At 36.6% G+C, this 18,649-nt stretch overlaps 1 pseudogene; it reads right to left on the bottom strand.

Annotated features, from left to right (window-relative positions):
- Window positions 1-6,962: 6,962 nt before the first annotated feature.
- LOC129052383 (endogenous retrovirus group K member 24 Env polyprotein-like) lies at window positions 6,963-9,068 on the bottom strand (annotated as a pseudogene).
- Between the last annotated feature and the right edge of the window lie 9,581 nt (window positions 9,069-18,649).

The following is an 18,649-nucleotide window of genomic DNA, read 5'->3' as shown; positions in this document are numbered from 1 at the left end:
AGGAAATCTGCTATGTGGTCTCATACGAGCTTTGTCATTTTGTCAATTAAAATTACATCTATTGAACATCTTGAATTAATTTCTTTCTGCATGACATGAAGTAGGGGTTAAGGTGCTTTTTCTTTTTTCTCTTCTTGTGGAGCGCTAGCTAATCTAGTGTTATTTGTTGGGAGAAAATAAACAGATTCTGGTGTATGTACCTACCATCCCAACAGATTAGTGAAAAAAATTAGATTTACAATTTCTTAAAAGTCCATCAAAAACAACATTGGTTTACAATGAAGCCATAAACATATCTGATGTTTGAGAAATTCCTGGAGGTACTAAAGGAGTTGGAATAAGACCAATAGAGAAACAAAGCTGTAGCAAATCTCAGGCACAAACATACGCAAGATCAGACTGTAGAAAGGGAGAAGACAGAGCAACTAAAGGCCTGAAAAAATGTGAGTAATGGAAATCTCCCACAACTATGTTCCAGGGTAGCGAGGCTGCTCTGCCACGCTCTGCACACTCTCTCCCCAAGGACTGCAAATTTGGACAGTTCAGACCTGAGTCAGGTCAGTTTCCCAGGCAATTGTATGTATGTATATAGGTGTGTATATAGGTGCATATGTGTATATATATGTGTGTGTAGACTATATTCTGGCATGTTATTGTAAACTTTGGAAAGGGAGAAAAACTGTGCTCAAAATATATCACATTGGGAAATATATGGCACCCTTCCCACAGTATCTTAAGATGGTAACAGGTTATAGCTACTAGATAAAGCATCAGCAGATACTCAAACAAGACATTTCATGCACAAAGATAATCATACAAAGTTCTTTGTACAAAACATAAAAAATCTGAGAAAACAGTAAAGCCCAAAGAAAACTTTACAATTAAGTACACTACTCTGCTGAGGGGAATGTTGTATAATTTCATATATGATAAATTTGCATAACATCCATTTGTATGTTATGAAACAGAACCAATTAGAATCAATTTGAGATCTTGGAAATTCAAAGTCAATTTGTAATAAAACAAAACAAACAAAACTTCAGTAAACAGTAAGGAAGATATGCGTGAAAAGTTAATGAATAAACAGGGAGATGGAATCAAGGGATTAGTGTCAAAGAAATAGGAGAGAGAAAGTAGGAGTTGAAAGTGGAGACACAGAAAATCGATCTGAAGAGTCAAATGTCTTCTACTAGGAATTCTAGAATTTGAGAACAGATTGGAGTGAACAAACCAGAGAAGGGAAGGGAAGGCGAGGGAAGGGGAGGGAAGGAGAGGGAAGGAGAGGGGAGGAAACAAGGGAAGGGAAAGGAAAGGAAGGGAAGGGAAGGGAAAGGAACGATGGAGAGAGGGAGGAAGGAAGAAATGTGGCATTTCTAAGAGCAGATTTGGTGAGTCTTCAGATTATAGACCTACCAAGTGCTGAGAATGAATGAAAACAGAAAACAATAACAATGCCTAGTTACATCCTGGAGTAAATAATTCTGAATCCCAAGGTTAAAAGAACATCCCAAGCACTTTATATTTTACCTTATAAGAAAAAGAATACATTATTGTCATGTTTCTCATCAGTGCTGAAAGAAGAAAAATTAATTCTTTAATTTCTGAAGGAAGATCTTGTAGTCTGTTACACACTGCTAAAGTGGAAAACTGTTGAATGAGCGTTGACTCTCTAAGCAAATTTATAACCTTTAAATACTTTCTTATAAAAAAATAACACGCCAGAATATAGTCTACACACATACATATACCCATATGCACCTATATACAAACATACATGTGTCCAGGCGCACAAAAGAAGATGCATTTCCAACAGTGAGAGACAAAGAGAAAATTGTATAATTAGTGTAGGAGATGCTTAAACATCATTATGGAATATGTGATACTTATTTTTGATAGACAAAGGAATAAAGGAATCGCTTATCGCTCTTCTGCAGTTATTAATGTGAATATAAAAATTCAAGACTTTCAAATGCATCTTTCACAAATGATCACAGTAGCTTTCTCTTGGCATTCATCAAGGAACAAAAACAAACAAAATCAAGGTCAAATTCATCTTGCATATTAAAATGCTCAGTTTCTTGGTTTCATAACAGCACTGCTGTTTGAGCACTGTGTCTGGTAAACCCTGTACCTTTCTCCTGTAACTAACATACACATCTTCTGGCTGATTTTGAGTAACTGTCATGCATCTCATAAACTAATCCTGTCATGTATCTAATTCGACCCATACCTAAAGTTTTTGAGCCCACATTATTCTTGCCTACATTCACAAATTGATATTAAGCAGTTTGCTTTATTTCATATGTGTGTTTATTTATGTGAAGCAGGTTCACAGTCCTCAACAAGTCATGTGAAGCCAATTTACTACTTACAGATAGGCAGCAGAAGCCTAGGATTTATTGTAGTCTGTTACACACTGCTAAAGTGGAAAACTGTTGAATGGGTATTGACTCTCTAAGCAAACTGACAACCTTTAAATACTTTCTTATAAAAAATAACATGCCATAATATAGTCTACACACATACATATACGCATACACACCTATATACATACATACATGTGTCCAGGCACGCAAAAGAAGATGCATTTCCAACAGTGAGAGACAAAGAGAAAATTGACCTGTGTTCAGGTCTCCCAAGACTCTGGAGAGCTTCATATGCCTCACTTGTACCACAGCTGTGGGACTCCATAAAGCAGCTCCACTGGGTCTTACACTCTAGGCTCCCAGGGTGGACTTGGCTAAACTGTTGAACCACATCCTTTTGTATGGGGCGTTGTTGAGGCAGAGCCCAGCCTGTTCCAGCCAGTCTCTTATTTCAGAATATTGCATTCCCAGCACATTCTACAGTTATTCTTGAGAACTACGAGTAGAAAAGGAGGGCAAATGGAGTCCTTCCAAAACCACCCAGAGAACTGTCCTGCACTTTAATACCTCAGTAAAAGTTTACTTAAACGTTTTGATTTCCAATGTGAATACTTGACAAAGAAAAAAATTATAGAAAGACCAAGACCAAATCTTGAGAAGTATACACCAAAATCATTAAAATAATATGTAAAGAGAATATGATTTAGTTTTAGAATAGGAAAAGGTTTATTAAGCTTAGGAGAAAAAAACAATAATAAAATAGCACGTTGATATATTTGAAATTATAACTTTTTTTTTTTTTTTTTTTTGAGACAGAGTCTCGCTCTGTTGCCCAGGCTGGAGTGCAGTGGCATGATCTCAGCTCACTGCAAACTCCGCCTCCTGGGTTCACGCCATTCTCCCACCTCAGCCTCCCCAGTAGCTGGGACTACAGGCGCCCGCCACCACGCCTGGCTAATTTTTTTTTTGTATTTTTTTTTTTAGTAGAGACGGGTTTTCACCGTGTTAGCCAGGATGGTCTTGATCTCCTGACCTTGTGATCCGCCCGCCTTGGCCTCCCAAAGTGCTGGGATTACAGGTGTGAGCCACTGCGCCCGACCGAAATTATAACTTTTTCACAAAAAAACTTAATCAAATTTAAAAACTACTTAGTAATTATATGCTGAATACAATGTATGTATGTCAGTGGAAGAAATAGCATCCAGAATATTTTTAAATTTTGTATTATTAAAAAAAGATAAAGAACCTAGTTTTTAAAAAGAGGGCCAGGGTAGAAACTAAAAACAACATATTAAAACTGGAATGGACACGCATGTAATCCCAGCACTCTGGGAGGCCGAGGTGGGCAGATCACGAGGTCAGGAGTTCGAGACCAGACTGACCAACATGGTGAAACCCTGTCTCTATTAAAAATACAAAACTTAGCCGGGCATAATGGTGCATGCCTGCTACTCAGGAGGTTGAGGCAGGATAATTGCTTGAACCCAGGAGGCGGAGGTTGCAGTGAGCTGAGGTTGCGCCACTGCACTCCAGCCTGGGCGACAGAGTGAGACTCTGTCTCAAAAAAACAAAAAACCAAAAAACTGGAATAGAACTAATAAAAATAAAGATGTCCTCAAACACACAATTAGGAAATTCAAATTTAAACAAGTAATTGTAATTCCCTCCTCAGTTCAAGCAAAGCTGAAAGATCTGATGACACCAAAATAATATGAATATAATGCGGTTATTGTTTCTTTTTCTTGTCCATACACACACAGAAATATGGCTACATCAGAACTGGTAGTTCATAAATGCTTTGTTGTCATTTCAACTGCCTTACTTACATTTAGGTTAGATTCTTTAAAAATATGGGCCAGTCCTTTTTTCCTCAGGTATTTTGGGCTTTTAAAACTTAAAAATCACCAAAAATATAAAACATACGACTACAGAGTACCATCTTTCTGTACTTAATACATTGCATTATAATTCAAAACATTTTCAAAAGTTTCACAACTCCCTGTTTATCATTCTACAAATGAGAAATATGTCGATATTTGAAGACATGTCTTGATTCATTTATTTATTCAAATTTAATATATCCAGGGGTAAAGTATATGCCCCTTTCCAGTTTTAGTTCATCTTTTTCCTGTCTCATTAAAATGTTCAAAAAAACATTGTATACCTGCAGCCATCATTAATTTACTTCTTTATCTTTTATGATCTTTATACGACTACATCCTGTGCTTATCAGATTAATCACAGGAAAATATCTGCAGGCACACCTTGGAGATTGTATTAGTCTGTTTTCACGCTGCTGATAAAGATATACCTGAGACTGGGTGATTTATAAAGAAAAAGAGGTTTAATGGACTCACAATTCCACCTGGCTGAGGAGGCCTCACAATCATGGTGGAAGGGAGAATGTACTTCTAACCTGGCAGCAGACGAGAGAGAGAATGATGGCGAAGTGAAAAGGAAAGTTCTTTATAAAACCATCAGATCTTGTGAGACTTATTCACTACCACGAGAACAGTATGGGGGAAACCACCACCGCGATTCAGTTATCTCCCACTGGATCCCTCCCACAACACATGGAAATTATGGGAGCTACAATTCAAGAAAAGATTTGGGTGGGGATTCAGCCAAACCATATCAGAAATATTGTGGGTTCTGTTCCAGACCACCCCAATAAAGCAAGGATCATAATAAAGTGAGTCATATGAAATTTTTTTTGGTTTCCCAGTGCATGTGAAAGTTATATTTTTATACTACCTGGTAGTTTATTAAGTGTGCAATACCATTATGTCTAAAAAAAGTACATACTTAAATTTAAAAATACTTTATTGCTGAAAAATGCTAACAATAATCTTAGCCTTCAGTGACTTCTACTCTTTTTGCTGGTGGAGAGTCTGCCTCTATGTTGGTGGCTAATGATTAATCAGGGTGGTGGTTGCTGAAGGCGGGGTGGCTGTGACAATTTCTTAAAATAAGACAATGAAATTTACAGCATTCACTCTGCATTTGATGAGAGGTTTCTCTGTAACATGCAATGCTGTTTGATAGCGTTTTATCCACAGTAGATCTTCTTTCAAAATTGGAGTCAATCTTGACTCCAGACCCTCCCATGGCTTTATCAACTAAGTTTCTGTAATATTCTAAATCTTTTGTTGTCATTTTAACTATGTTCATGGCATTTTCACCAAGAGTTGGTTCTATCTCAAGAAACCACTTTCTTTGTTCATCCATAAGAAGAAACTCTTCATTCAATAAATTTTATCATGAGATTGTAGCAATTCAGTCACATTTTAGGCTTCACTTCTAACTCTAGCTGTCTTTCTAGTTTCACCCCATCTGCTGTTATTTCTTCCACTAAAGTCTTCAAGCTCTCAAAGTCATCCATGAGGGTTGAAATAAACGTCTTCTGAACTTCTCCTAATGTTCATATTTTGACCTCCTCCCAAGAATTGTAAATGTGCTACATGGTGTCTAGAATGTTAACTCCTTTCCAGAAGGTTTTCAATTTATTTTGCACAGACCCATCAGAGGAATCATAATCTATGGCAGCTATAGCCTGAAAAAAAATGTATTTCTTTAATACTAATACCTGAAAATTAAAATGACTCTTTGATACATGGGCTGTAGAATGGATGTTATGTTATCAGGCATGAAAACATTTGTCTCCTTATACATCTCCATCAGAGCTCTTGGGTGATCAGGTGCAGGGTAAGTGAGCTGTAATATTTTGAAAAGAATCTTTTATTCTGAGCAGTAGGTCTCGGCAGTGGGCTTAAAATATTCAGTAAACCAATGTGTAAACAGACGTGCTATCATCCAGGCTTTATTGTTCCACTTACAGAGCACAGGCAGAGTGGGTTTAGCATAGCTCTGAATGGCCATAGGATTTTCAAAATAGTAAATGAGCATTGGCTTCAACTTACATTTACCAGCTGCATTGATGAAGGGTTGGCCTGCCCCTCCACACCTGTGGGTATTTCTCATCAGGTGGGACGAGAGACTGAGAAAAGAAATAAGACACAGAGACAAAGTATAGAGAAAGAACAGTGGGCCCAGGAGACTGGCACTCAGCATACGGAGGACCTGCACCGGCACCGGTCTCTGAATTCCCTCAGTATTGATTGATTACTATTTTCAGTATCTCGGCAAGGGGAATGCAGCAGGAGAACAGGGTGATAGTGGGGAGAAGGTCAGCAGGAAAACATATAAGCAAATGAATCTATGTCACAAATAAGTTCAAGGGAAGGTACTATGTCTGGATGTGCACGTAGGCCAGATTTATGCTTCTCTCCACCCAAACATCTCAGTGTAGCAAAGAGTAACAGAGCAGCATTGCTGCCAGCATATCTCGCTTCCAGCCACAGGGTGGTTTTCTCCTATCTCAGAATAGAATGAATGTACGATCGGGTTTTACACCGAGACATTCTGTTCCCAGGGACATGCAGGAGATGGAGGCCTTCCTCTTATTTCAACTGCAAGAGGCCTTCCTCTTTTGCTAATCCTCCTCAGCACAGACCCTTTATGGGTGTTGGGCTGGGGGTCAGTCAGGTCTTTCCCTTCCCACAAGGCCACATCTCAGGCTGTCTCAGTAGGGGGAAACCTTGGACAATACCCAGGCTTTCTTGGGCAGAGGTCCCTGCAGCTTTCTGCAGTGCATTGTGCCCCTGGTTAATCGAGAATGGAGAATGGCGATGACTACTACCAAGCATACTGGCTGCAAACCTATTGTTAACAAGGCATATCCTGCACAGTCCTAGATCCCTTAAACCTTGATTCCATACAGCACATGTTTCTGTGAGCACAGGGTTGGGGCTAAAGTTACAGATTAACAGCATCTCAAGGCAAAACAATTTTCTTAGTACAGATCAAAATGGAGTTTCTTATGTCTTCCTTTTCTACATAGATACAGTAACAGTCTGATCTCTCTTTCTTTTCCCTACATATCCCCCTTTTCTTTTTGACAAAACTGACATCGTCATTATGGCCCGTTCTCACTGGTCACACTGTCTCTTCGGAGCTGCTGGATACACCTGTAGACTAACAACAGACAGAACAGGCATACAAGGATTAGTATGAAATTTACAATAGTGGAACTTCTGATGGTTTTAACCCAAGTGACCAGGTTAAGATTTGCGAGGCCAGCAGCAGCTTTCACAATTGCCTCAGTTGCTGGCACCAAATTTAAATGGGCTTTGGTGCCTCAAAAATTTGTTCTTTTAATTTTGAAATGTCTAAAGCAAGATTATCTTCTCTTTCTTGTTGGTGTCTAACCATGTCCCAGTGATGCTCAGACTCATTACAGGCTTGAGGTGTAATACAAAAATCTGACGTATTCCAGTCACACTGTAACTGAAAAAGATATTCCAAGCTCATGAGCCTATCTCCCATCCAAATGACAGTTTGTCTAAGATCATTAATTTGGTTTGCCAATTTTCAATGTATTTGGGTCTGAGAATTCCACAATTTTGAGGAATTCTTTTGCCAATTATTTACATATTCTGCAGTTTGAAGAGAGGAGTGCAAAGCAATTCCAGCAGCCGCAGCAGTAGCTGCGACTGCAATAAGGCCCATAATTACTGCAATCAAAGTAAAAATGAATCTTTTGGATCTAGCTAGAATTCCTTTTAATACTTCCACTAAAACACGGACAGATGGGGAAGCCTCCCATGGTTGGTCCACGGACACAGGGATCCACACGCCCTCTCTTGCTCTCACTAGTAGAATATGGTGCTGCCACTTAAAAGTTGAATCAATGTAAGTAAACAATCTACAGTTTTCACAGGTTATAGTTTGGGAATCTGGTTTAATAACTATGTTTCCTACAACTAGCATATAAAAGGGTTTTACACAACTTTGCAAAGGAATTGTCAGACTGGAATTTAGGTTGATAGTATAACATGGCTTACGATCTCTTGTTCCTATAGCTTGATTTCCAGACCAAATTCTAATGCAGTGCAAGGCCACAGTAAGCTTCTGTAATTCTGGGTGTTCAGGACCAGTAACAGGACTAACTAACTTTGGTTAAGGTGATGAAATTCCCTTTTCACCCCATTTCCTATGGATAGGGTGAGTCTAACCTTCTATAAATCTGGCCATCTTTCAGTTAAATCACTATCATAGGCCGGATTAATGGGCCAGATGGATGGGGCCTGTGAACCTGAGCGAGTCTCTACCAATGGGATCAGGCTGTCCTTTGAAGCTTTGAAGACAGACCTTGATTTCTACCTAGCTATGAAAGTTCTAGATGGCCTCTTCTACATTTAGAAAATATAAACTTTCTACATTGAAAATCTGTTGTTTAGTGTAGCCACTTTAATCAATTCTCTAAGCCAGATCTTCTGGATAATTTGCTGCAGCTTCTCCCTTGCTGCTTCACCTTGCATTTCTATGTTATGGAGGTGGATTTTTTTCCCTTAAAGCTCATGAACCAACCTCTGCCAGCTTCAAACTCTTCTCCTGAAGCTTTGTTACCTCTCTCAGCTTTCATAGAATTGAAAAGAGTTAGAACCTTGCTCTGGACTAGACTTTGGCTTAAGGGAATGTCGTGGCTGCTTTGATCTACTCTCCAGACCACTATAACTTTCTCCACATCAGTAATGTCAGAAACTAATGCTCAGTGCTGCAAAGAAGAACCAGCACTGAGATAAAGGATTTCTCAGCAAGGCAAATTTACTTCTGCAGAAGGGTGCTGCTTGCATCAGTCATGATCGCAAGAGCACACACAACAAAGGAGAATAGGAGTTTTTATTCCTAATGCAGATTCTACCTCTGTGTCTTTTCCCCATTGGCTGGGGTTGGACCACAGAATCTAAACTAGTCCCAATTGGCTAAACATTTAAACTTTCTTGGATAAGGTATGTGTGTGATAGAGGAGAGAGGGAGAGGAGGAAGGGGTCACCTGTGGGGGACTAGAAAGCTAACCTATTCCACATAAGGAAAGAAATGCGGACTGGGACTTATCATGTGTAAGCATGTTTAGACAGGTTACTGTGCAGCAAAAGCTGGGGGTGGGGGTAGGTACTTGGAATTTAGAGAATAAAGAACAGGGGAACTGAACAAACTGAAGAGGAACCTAGCTGTATCTAACAAATAATAATTCTGTTTTGATTTCTTATGATTCATGTGTTAACTGTGATAGCAATTTTAATTTCTTTCAGGAACTTTTCCTTTACACTTACAACCTGGCTAATTGTTTGGCAAGAGAGGCCTAGTTATTGGTCTGTCTTGGCTTTCAACATGCCTTCTTTACTAAGCTTCATCATTTGCAGCTTTTGACTTCGAGTGAGAGATGTGTGACACATCCTTTCACCTTTACACTTAGAGGTCATTTAAGGGCTATTAGTTAACCTAATTTCAGTATTGTTGCATCTCAGGGAATAGGATATCTTGCAGAGAGGGAAGAGACAGGATAATGGTTGGTTGGTGGAGCAGTCAGAATACACACAAAATTTATGGAGTATGTTCTCTGTTTTATATGGGTGTGGTTTGTTGCATCCCAAAAACAATTACAAGAATAACATCAGAAATCACAAATCATGGATCACCATAACAGATATAACAATAATTAAAAAGTTTGAAATATTGTGAGAATTACCACAATCTGACATAGCGACATGAAGTAAGCACACACTACTAGAAAAATGGCACTGATGGATTTGCTGGTTGCAGGGATGCCACAAACCTTCAATTTGCAAGATATGCAATGTTCATGATGCACAGTAAAGTGAAGCACAATGAAATGAAATAACAACAAAAATATCAATTTTCTATTGTTACCTTAATGATTTACAGGTTGAGGCCAGGTGTGTTAGCTCATGCCTCTAATTCCAGTGCTTTGGGAGGCTGAGATGGGAGGATCACTGGAGGCTAAAAGTTCAAGATCAGCTTGGGCAATCCATCTCTCATTAAAAATAAATTAAAAATTAGCATGGTACACCCTGAAAGAGTCTTTAGCGTAAAATACAGAGGAAAGCTGAAGACACTCCCTCAAGGAAGATCAATATTTAGGGACACTAAAAGAAAAGCTAGAAAAAGTTACACTGAATGACTAGGAAAATGTGGTAAGATGAAAACCAAGACCTGAAGTTAACATAGTTGTTGAGCTGACATGAAAGTATACTCTAGGTGGAGGACCAGCATGTAGAATTTGATATAGAAAGGATGAGATGTGTGCAGTGCCACATACCAAAGGCAGTGGGTGTTTCTAGGACATCAAGATTCCCTCTCAGATTTCCTTCTTTACTTCAAAATGTTTATGCTCCATTTCTACAAGATGTGGTTCCAAATTCTCAGCCTCTATGCATTATTCTCTTTTCCTGGCATTACACCTACCTCATATGGGATTGCTTTGCAACGTAGCCACATTCTTCTCTTACCTACCCAAAGAGACAGACAATATAGCACTTTACAATTATAAAATGGTTGAAAAAACAATCTCAAATATCAAAATAATCTCTCCTCAACTGTATTCTCTCTAGTTACCATTCTCTCTTTTCAAGAATGCTGTTTATTTATTGAATCATTTTCCTTTATTTATCCTTCATGTTATCCATATATGTATTATATTTAAAAATTAATAATTTTTTACATTGAAACTAGAAATTCTAAACTAGAAATTTTTCTTACAAGCATTGAAGAGTAGGGTGATTATTTAGAGCAAGCTTTTCCTTTTATAGTTTTCAACAAAATGATACTGTTAACTAGTCACATCATTATACATCATTATCTATAAAAGACTTAGTTCCTATCTTAAAGGCCTTAAGTCCAAAATTGCAATGAATATTCAATTGTTGGATTATTTTATCATTACTTTTCTTCACTAATCCAGTAAATCAAGTAGTGAGCATAAAGGTAATTTGGAAGCTTTTCTTCTTTTAGTTTGAATAGGACATTTCTGCCATGTATGTGCTAAGGCCTATCTTGCTTTATATATGAAAATTCGTAAAGTTTCTTGCAATGACATGAACTCATGGCTTGTCATGCTGTGGAAATATTGGCTTACAACAATTTCATTTTCTCCTTGAGAACAGAAAAATGGATCTTCAAACAACCACAATAATGAGGAGTTCTGCTAACGGGTTTCTGCCAAGGCTTGCTTTATTTCTAAATTCTTCCTGATTACACCGAGTTCTTCACAGGATGAGCCATCTGGCAATTTTTCTGAATTTCTCACTAGGATGATGGCAGAAATTGAGAGCAGAGCCAATTCTCAGAGAATACAAAGGAAGAATGTCTAGATTGCCATGGCAGATTTTTACATCAATGCCAAGAATCTCTGCACAAATGCCAGGTAGGATATTACCACTGAAATCTGATTGAACTGTCCAGGGACATCTGACTCTGCATTTACTAATTATGCTTTTGCTAATTGAAATTTGCAAATCACCGTCCTCTGCAAAATTTTTTAAAAACTACAACTTTACCATATAGATTTGCAGAACCAAAATATTGATATTAACACATTTATATTTAAACTGACACTAAGCTCTTTTGTGGAACTCAAAATAATCTAGGAGGACTAATTTTATCAATATAACATGAGTTTAAGTAAGTATAACACCAGGGCAATATAATGAATAGATACAATATGATAACCTGTTGCAAAGACTAAGGCTAGTACTTCATTTTTAGATGGATTTCTATGAAGAAAATAGATAATAACATCGCTTTTCCTTTTTTTTTTTTTTTTGAGACGGAGTCTCACTCTGTCACCAGGCTGGAGTGCAGTGGCACGATCTCAGCTCACTGCAACCTCTGCCTCCTGGGTTCAAGTGATTCTCCTGCCTCAGCCTCCCAAGTAGCTGGGATTACAGGCACGTGCCACCATGCCCAGCTAATTCTTGTATTTTTAGTAGAGACAGAGTTTCCCATGTTGGCCAGGACGGTCTCGATCTCCTGACCTCATGATCTGCCTGCCTTAGCCTCCCAAAGTGCTGGGATTATGGGTGTGAGCCACCATGCCCGGCCTAACATGGCTTTTTCAAACATTCAGAAGTAATATAGTTTATACTTTATCCAGATTCCATAAGCTCTTGATAATAAACACAAAGAATCCATTTTTGTCTCCAATTAAAATGTTGAAATAAGTGTAGTAGCTATATTTTGCATTTTTTTTTCCTAATTCATGTCTAGGAATTGTATTCACTCCTCATTGAGCATACATTTATTGATGTCTACTGTGTGCCAGGTATTGGGAGTTTCTATGAGTACAAAGAGTAATGAAACAGAATTCTGACCGCAAAATTTCAGAAACCAACATGGAAGACGGAGAAACGAATAAACTGAATGTAAATAGTAGATCTTTACTATCTTTAGAGAAAAATATATTTAAACATGCAGTCTTCATTTGATTGTCAATATCCTTGGTTTCTTAGCTGTTGAATTTCTTGAAGATACACATTCTACCAGACCTGACGGTCTTTGAGACTAGCTATTATATTTTAGGTTTATGCTCAATTAATAATTTTTTACTAAATATTAATGAATAAAAATAGCTTTGGAGGACAAATTATTGGCTCTTATTAATTTTTGTAGAGTTATATATTCCCATTTTATGATAGCTTTGGGAGAGCTAAGAGTAATAGCTCTGAAATTCAATATCCAGCTTGCATATTACTGCTATAAGCATTCATGATTTTCCTCTCAGCCATCAGCAGGGGTAAGGGGGTTGGAGAAAGGTGTCCTCTTGTGATTACAACATGGCTGTAGCAGCTCCAGGAATTATATTAACCTATGAAACATTCAGAAAAAAGGGACCGTTTGTTACATTGCATCAGTTTAGGAATAAGTAAACTTCCTCTAGACTCCTTATTGGACATATCTTTCTGTCTCACTGGTCAGGATTTCATCACATCCAACTCCCTAAACCAATCACTGCATTTGTCTCAGTGAGCTAGATTCCTAGATTTATAAGCTAGGGTGATGTGGATGCTTGAGGTTTAATCATTTTGACTAACTTGGGGCTACATTTCAATCATTTTGATTCATTCAGAGATATACTCATAGACTAGGGATTTTCATGGTAAGAAGCTCAATCTAATGGAGAATTGATGTGTGCAAGTTTGGTGGAATGACCGTGTTTAAACTCAGAGGGAATGGTTTACATTTGTATATAACACAGTACATATCACTTGGAGAATCTATTAGTCCAGCTTCCACAAACCAGGGGAAGCTTCAGGAAGAAAATAATCTTATTGCTGATGTCTTTAAGATCCTGTCTGAGCCCTGACAAACACAGGAACACTGTGGATTAGAACAAAGACTCACATGGTTTGAATGGGAGGTATTTTCCAATGCAAATAGTTGAAACCCTTTGCGTAATGAAGGAGGAGTTTGCATCAGAAGAAACAGCGATACATATGAACATCACTGATAAAAAACAAAACAAAACAAGACAACAACAACAAAACATGTTTGACAATATATGTGGGAAACTTAGAAATTACCTGAACATGACTTAGAAAGATTTTAGATCTGGACAAGGTCAGAAAAAACATTGACTCTATTATTGTTATTAAAATAATGTGTCTTATCATGATTTTTGGTCTGGCAAAATATGAGTTAAATAGAGTAATTAGTAAAGCAGTTTTTTAAAGGAACGACAATTAGCTTGGTTTTGGAAATATTGACGTTATTGTTTCATTTAGGCATTTAATTGTTTAATCATTTTTTACAATGTGGCCATAAAATTACTTGGAATTCATGACATTTCATTACCTAATAGTTGTGTTAGAAATGTATACTCTAGGTAACATGGACACAAAAATTTGCTTTCAATATATGAAAGAAACTCCCCTACACTCAGACAGACACACATGTAAAACACATATATACATAAAAGATAGTTAATGTTTACCATCTGATGTACCAAACATAATATTTCTTTCTAATTGTTTGAAAAATAGAACGCTATTTCCTTTTCAAAGCAAAATTTCTAATTTGATATTACATATAACTCAGCTGAAGGAACTTCATATGACTATAAAATTTGCTATTAGCCTTATATAATTAGCTTTCTTAATGAACAGTTGAAGCCTAATAAAACATTCATCTGTATTATTAAAGTGTACATGTGCAACCACTGACTTCAAAATGACAATTTCTTAATAGAACAAGGATTTAATTTCTTCAAAACATGAACGCTGGCCTCACTGAATGTTTGAGTTGAAAGTAACTGGATTGGAAAATTGGAGTAAGTTTGTTTATGGGACTGTTCACTTTCTCTGGCTTCCTGGAAAGAGTTTATATTAACTTGCAAATTATTTCTTGCTGCCTCATTTTCTTATTTCTTCTTATTCCTTAATTTTTATCCTTAATGGGCTACATCCCCAAAGCTCTCCAAAGCTTATACCCTCCCAGTTGCATTTATTATATCTCACGTGAGCTCAAGGCACCCACTTCTGGGTAGTTCTCTAAATGTGCCAAGAACATCGCTGTCTCAAACCTTTTGAGTTTGCTATCTCTCTGTCACCTGAGATCCATATGACCCCAGTTCCTTCCATTCATGTGCCTGTCCAACAGCCCCTGTTTTAGAAAGGGCTTCTTGTTCCTCTATCTATAATAGCAACCCCTTCCATTGTTTTCCTTCTTTTATTTTTCTTGAGACAGGTTCTCATTCTGATACCCAGGCTGGCATGTGGTCACACAATTACAGCTCCAGCCTTGAACTACAGGGCTCCAGCTATCCTCCCATCTCAGCCTCTTAGGTAGCTAGAAATATAGGTGCATACCACCATGGTGCGTTACTCTGAAAATGTTTTGTAGAGACAGGCTCTCACTATGTTGCCCAGGCTTATCTCCAACATTTGGCCTCAAGCAATCCTGCCACCATGGCCTCCCAAAGTGCTGGGATTACAGGTATGGTCCACTGCGCCCAGCCTCTTCATTCTCTTTTATCAGTTGTCCTAGCACTGAACTGACATTTTATTGTCAAATTATTTACTTTTCTCTTTCTTACTAGAATATATGGTCTATAAAGTCAGTGTTTTTTTTGTGTTTAGTACATTGCTATATTCCTAGCAATTAGACCAATACTTAATTACAGAACATATTTGGAAACACAAATAGTCCCTCATTTAATGATAGTTCAACTCATAATTTTTCAATTTATGATGTTGCAATAGCAATATGCATTCAGTACGCTCCTCAACTTAATATGGTGTTATATCCAGATAAGCCCATCATAAATTCGAAATATCATAAGTCAATAATGAGCTTTCGATTTACCATATTTTCAATTTACCATAGGATTATCATGTCATCACATACCATAAATCAAGGAGCATCCATATATGACTAAGTAAAAGGGGCAATATGTTCTGTTCTGAATGTTCAAAATGGTTAATGGAGTAAATTAGTAGCAAAAGATATTAGAAAGGTAAAGAAAAGACAAATACAGAAAGACTTTTATTTAATAATAGGAAGTTTGAATTTTACCTTAGGTGTTCCTCTGTTATTTAGCATCACTCTGTCCACAAGATCAATTACTAATATAATTGATTTCCTCTATATCAAATACTTTTCCCATCATTTTCCATTTTCCTTTGGCATTATCTTCTTTCTTTTATTACACGGCTCAAATGACTTTTTCTAATGCTGGCTTTAAGACTTTAAATATTCTGATATATTTAAGGTCATGTGAATTGTAAATCATAATTATTTGCAACGTGTGGTTTAATTCCTTTGGAAAGGTTGTGCTATTCCTTCCTTTACCATTTTCATACAGTTAAATATGACAAATAAAATGTTTGATCCAGATCGAGACTATTTCAAATTAAAAACTAAAATAGGAAAGCAAAACGTAGGATGATTGGGCTTGTGCCATACATAGTCACTGCAGAGAAATATTAAGGAACTCAGTGATCACATATAAGTTGTTCTCAGCATTATCAGATGTAATGCCTTCTTAGGCCAATATGAAATGTATGCGAAATATACATATACCTACCTAAATCTGTAATTTTAGGAAGATCAGTGTAATATATAAACTGTAGTATAAAGGATAAAAGGAAAAAAACAATTTATAAAATAGACTTTGTTTTCCTTATGTAAATGCTGGATAAGACCATACAAAAAAATTCTAATGAAAACCACGTACTTGCACTTATGTATCACTGTAAATGCTATAACTACAAATGCATTCTTATGTAGTTACAGTTTGTTGGTGACTCAAATAATATGCATGGCATTGACAACTGTGAAAAGATGTTTCTCAATAGTGAATACTCCTCCATAAAATTATGAATAAAAACAAAGGCACTTTTGTCTCAATTGGCATGGCGTTTGCATTCATGGAAAGTTCAGAGTGCATTAGATTGTGCACAAAGGTTCTTTGCATATCAAAGATGAAGTATTTCTAAATTCACATAATTATAAAGAGGCGTTTCATATGCACGACATTCGAAAATCAAGTAAGACACACTATGATATTTAATTGTTCAGAATTATCACAGGCACTGCAGGAAAACATCATCCCTGGCCACATCCACCGAATGTCAATAGCACTCCTTAATTGTTGTTTCAACCCAAAATACCTTCAGATGTTTGAAAAATCCCTTCTGTGGAGTATGCAACTGCTGCCATCCTTTATTCCAGCAACTGAAAACTACAATACTGAAATAGAGTCACTAAAGTACCCTAGTGAACTTTTTCTTGTAGGCCATATCAGCCTCTTGAAATATTCATTTCTAGCAATCTTGATTAATTTCACAATTATAACTCTTAAATGCATTCATTTGCATTTTCCATTCATTGAATAAACATTTATTAAGCACCTGCTGCTCTACTTGTCTATAGCAATACAAAAAAGGACCTCCCCAGCAAAAAATCCAAAGAGAATAACAAAAAAAGACAGTTCTTTTCTTAATGAGCATTACAACCTAGTGAAATACAGAGATTTTTGGCCTGTAACTTTAATTAAAAGTCTCCAAAGCTTCTGCTTATTGGGGTTAATAAGCAATAATTAATCAACATATTTCACAGCTTTTATTCATTCTAGTGATCCCTTACAACCACCCTTAAACCTCCAAAATTATCACCAAATATGCTCAAGAAAGCAGTAACTACAATAACTTCTAGCTTTGGTGGCTGCTTTTGTAAAGTAGACCCGTGGAGTTAAATTTTTAAGAGAGGTATAGTGAGGTATACAGTTCATGAATTTGAATAAACACATACAGTCATGTAACTGCCAAAATAATCAAGATAGAGAATATTTCCATAAGCCCCTGAAATTTTTTCATGACGCTCGGGAATCAATCTCCTCTTTCAAAACCCAGCTTCTGGCAACCACTAATCTCTTTTCCATTGTAAAAATGTTCCTATTCCAGAAAGCTATATAAATGGAATTCATACCTAATGTAGCATTTTGCTTCTGGGTTTTCATTTAGAATTAGGTATTTGAGCTTCATTCATATTGATGTATTTATCAGTAGTTCTAGTCACTTTTCATTTTAAGTGTTTTTCCATTATTTACCTAGAAACAGGATTGTTAGATGAGATAGTAAGTTCATGTCTACCTGACATGCTAAAGAATTTTCCAAAGTGGCTATTAAATGTTGCATTCCACTAGCAATATATGAAATACCTTGTAGTTCCACATTATTGCCAGGACTTGGTGTTGCAAACTTTTACCATTTTATTGAGTGTATATTGGCATAATTCTGTGTTTTAATTTGCATTTCTCTGATGGCTAATAAGGTTAAGAATATTTTGCTATGCTTATTGCTAATTTACATTTCTGATTTGATAAAATATATGGCCAAATATCTCATAAAAATTGGTTTGTCTTTTACTATTGAGTAGTAAGGGTTCTTTACATATTTCAGATACAAATATGTTATGAAATATATATTTCACAAATATTGACTTCAAATATGGGGCTTAGCTGTTCATTTTCTTAACAACATTTTGTGAGAACAGAAGATTTTGATTTTGGTAAAGTCAAATTTATCATTTTTTCTTTTATTATTTGGAATTTTTATATATTAAGAGGATATATTTGCTAATGCCAAGATCACACGGATACTCTTCTGCATTTCCTTCTGTAAGAATTACAGTTTTAGCTCTTACATTTAGGTTTTAATTCATTTCAAATTATTTTTATATGATATGTGTAGTAATAGTCAAAATTATTATCATTATTATTTATTTTGCATTTGAACTTCCAAATAGTTTGGCACCAATGGTTAAAAAGACTCTCTTTACCCAATTTATTCACTTTGTCACTTTGTAACAACGAATGGACCAAACCATATATATGTGAGGTTTACATCTGGACCCTATTCCTTTCC

This window comes from Pongo abelii, chromosome 1 (genome assembly GCF_028885655.2).
Source record: "Pongo abelii isolate AG06213 chromosome 1, NHGRI_mPonAbe1-v2.0_pri, whole genome shotgun sequence".
NCBI classification, from domain to species: Eukaryota; Metazoa; Chordata; class Mammalia; order Primates; family Hominidae; genus Pongo; species Pongo abelii.
Note: the sequence above shows the minus strand (reverse complement) of the source record. Positions and strands in the feature narration are given on the sequence as shown.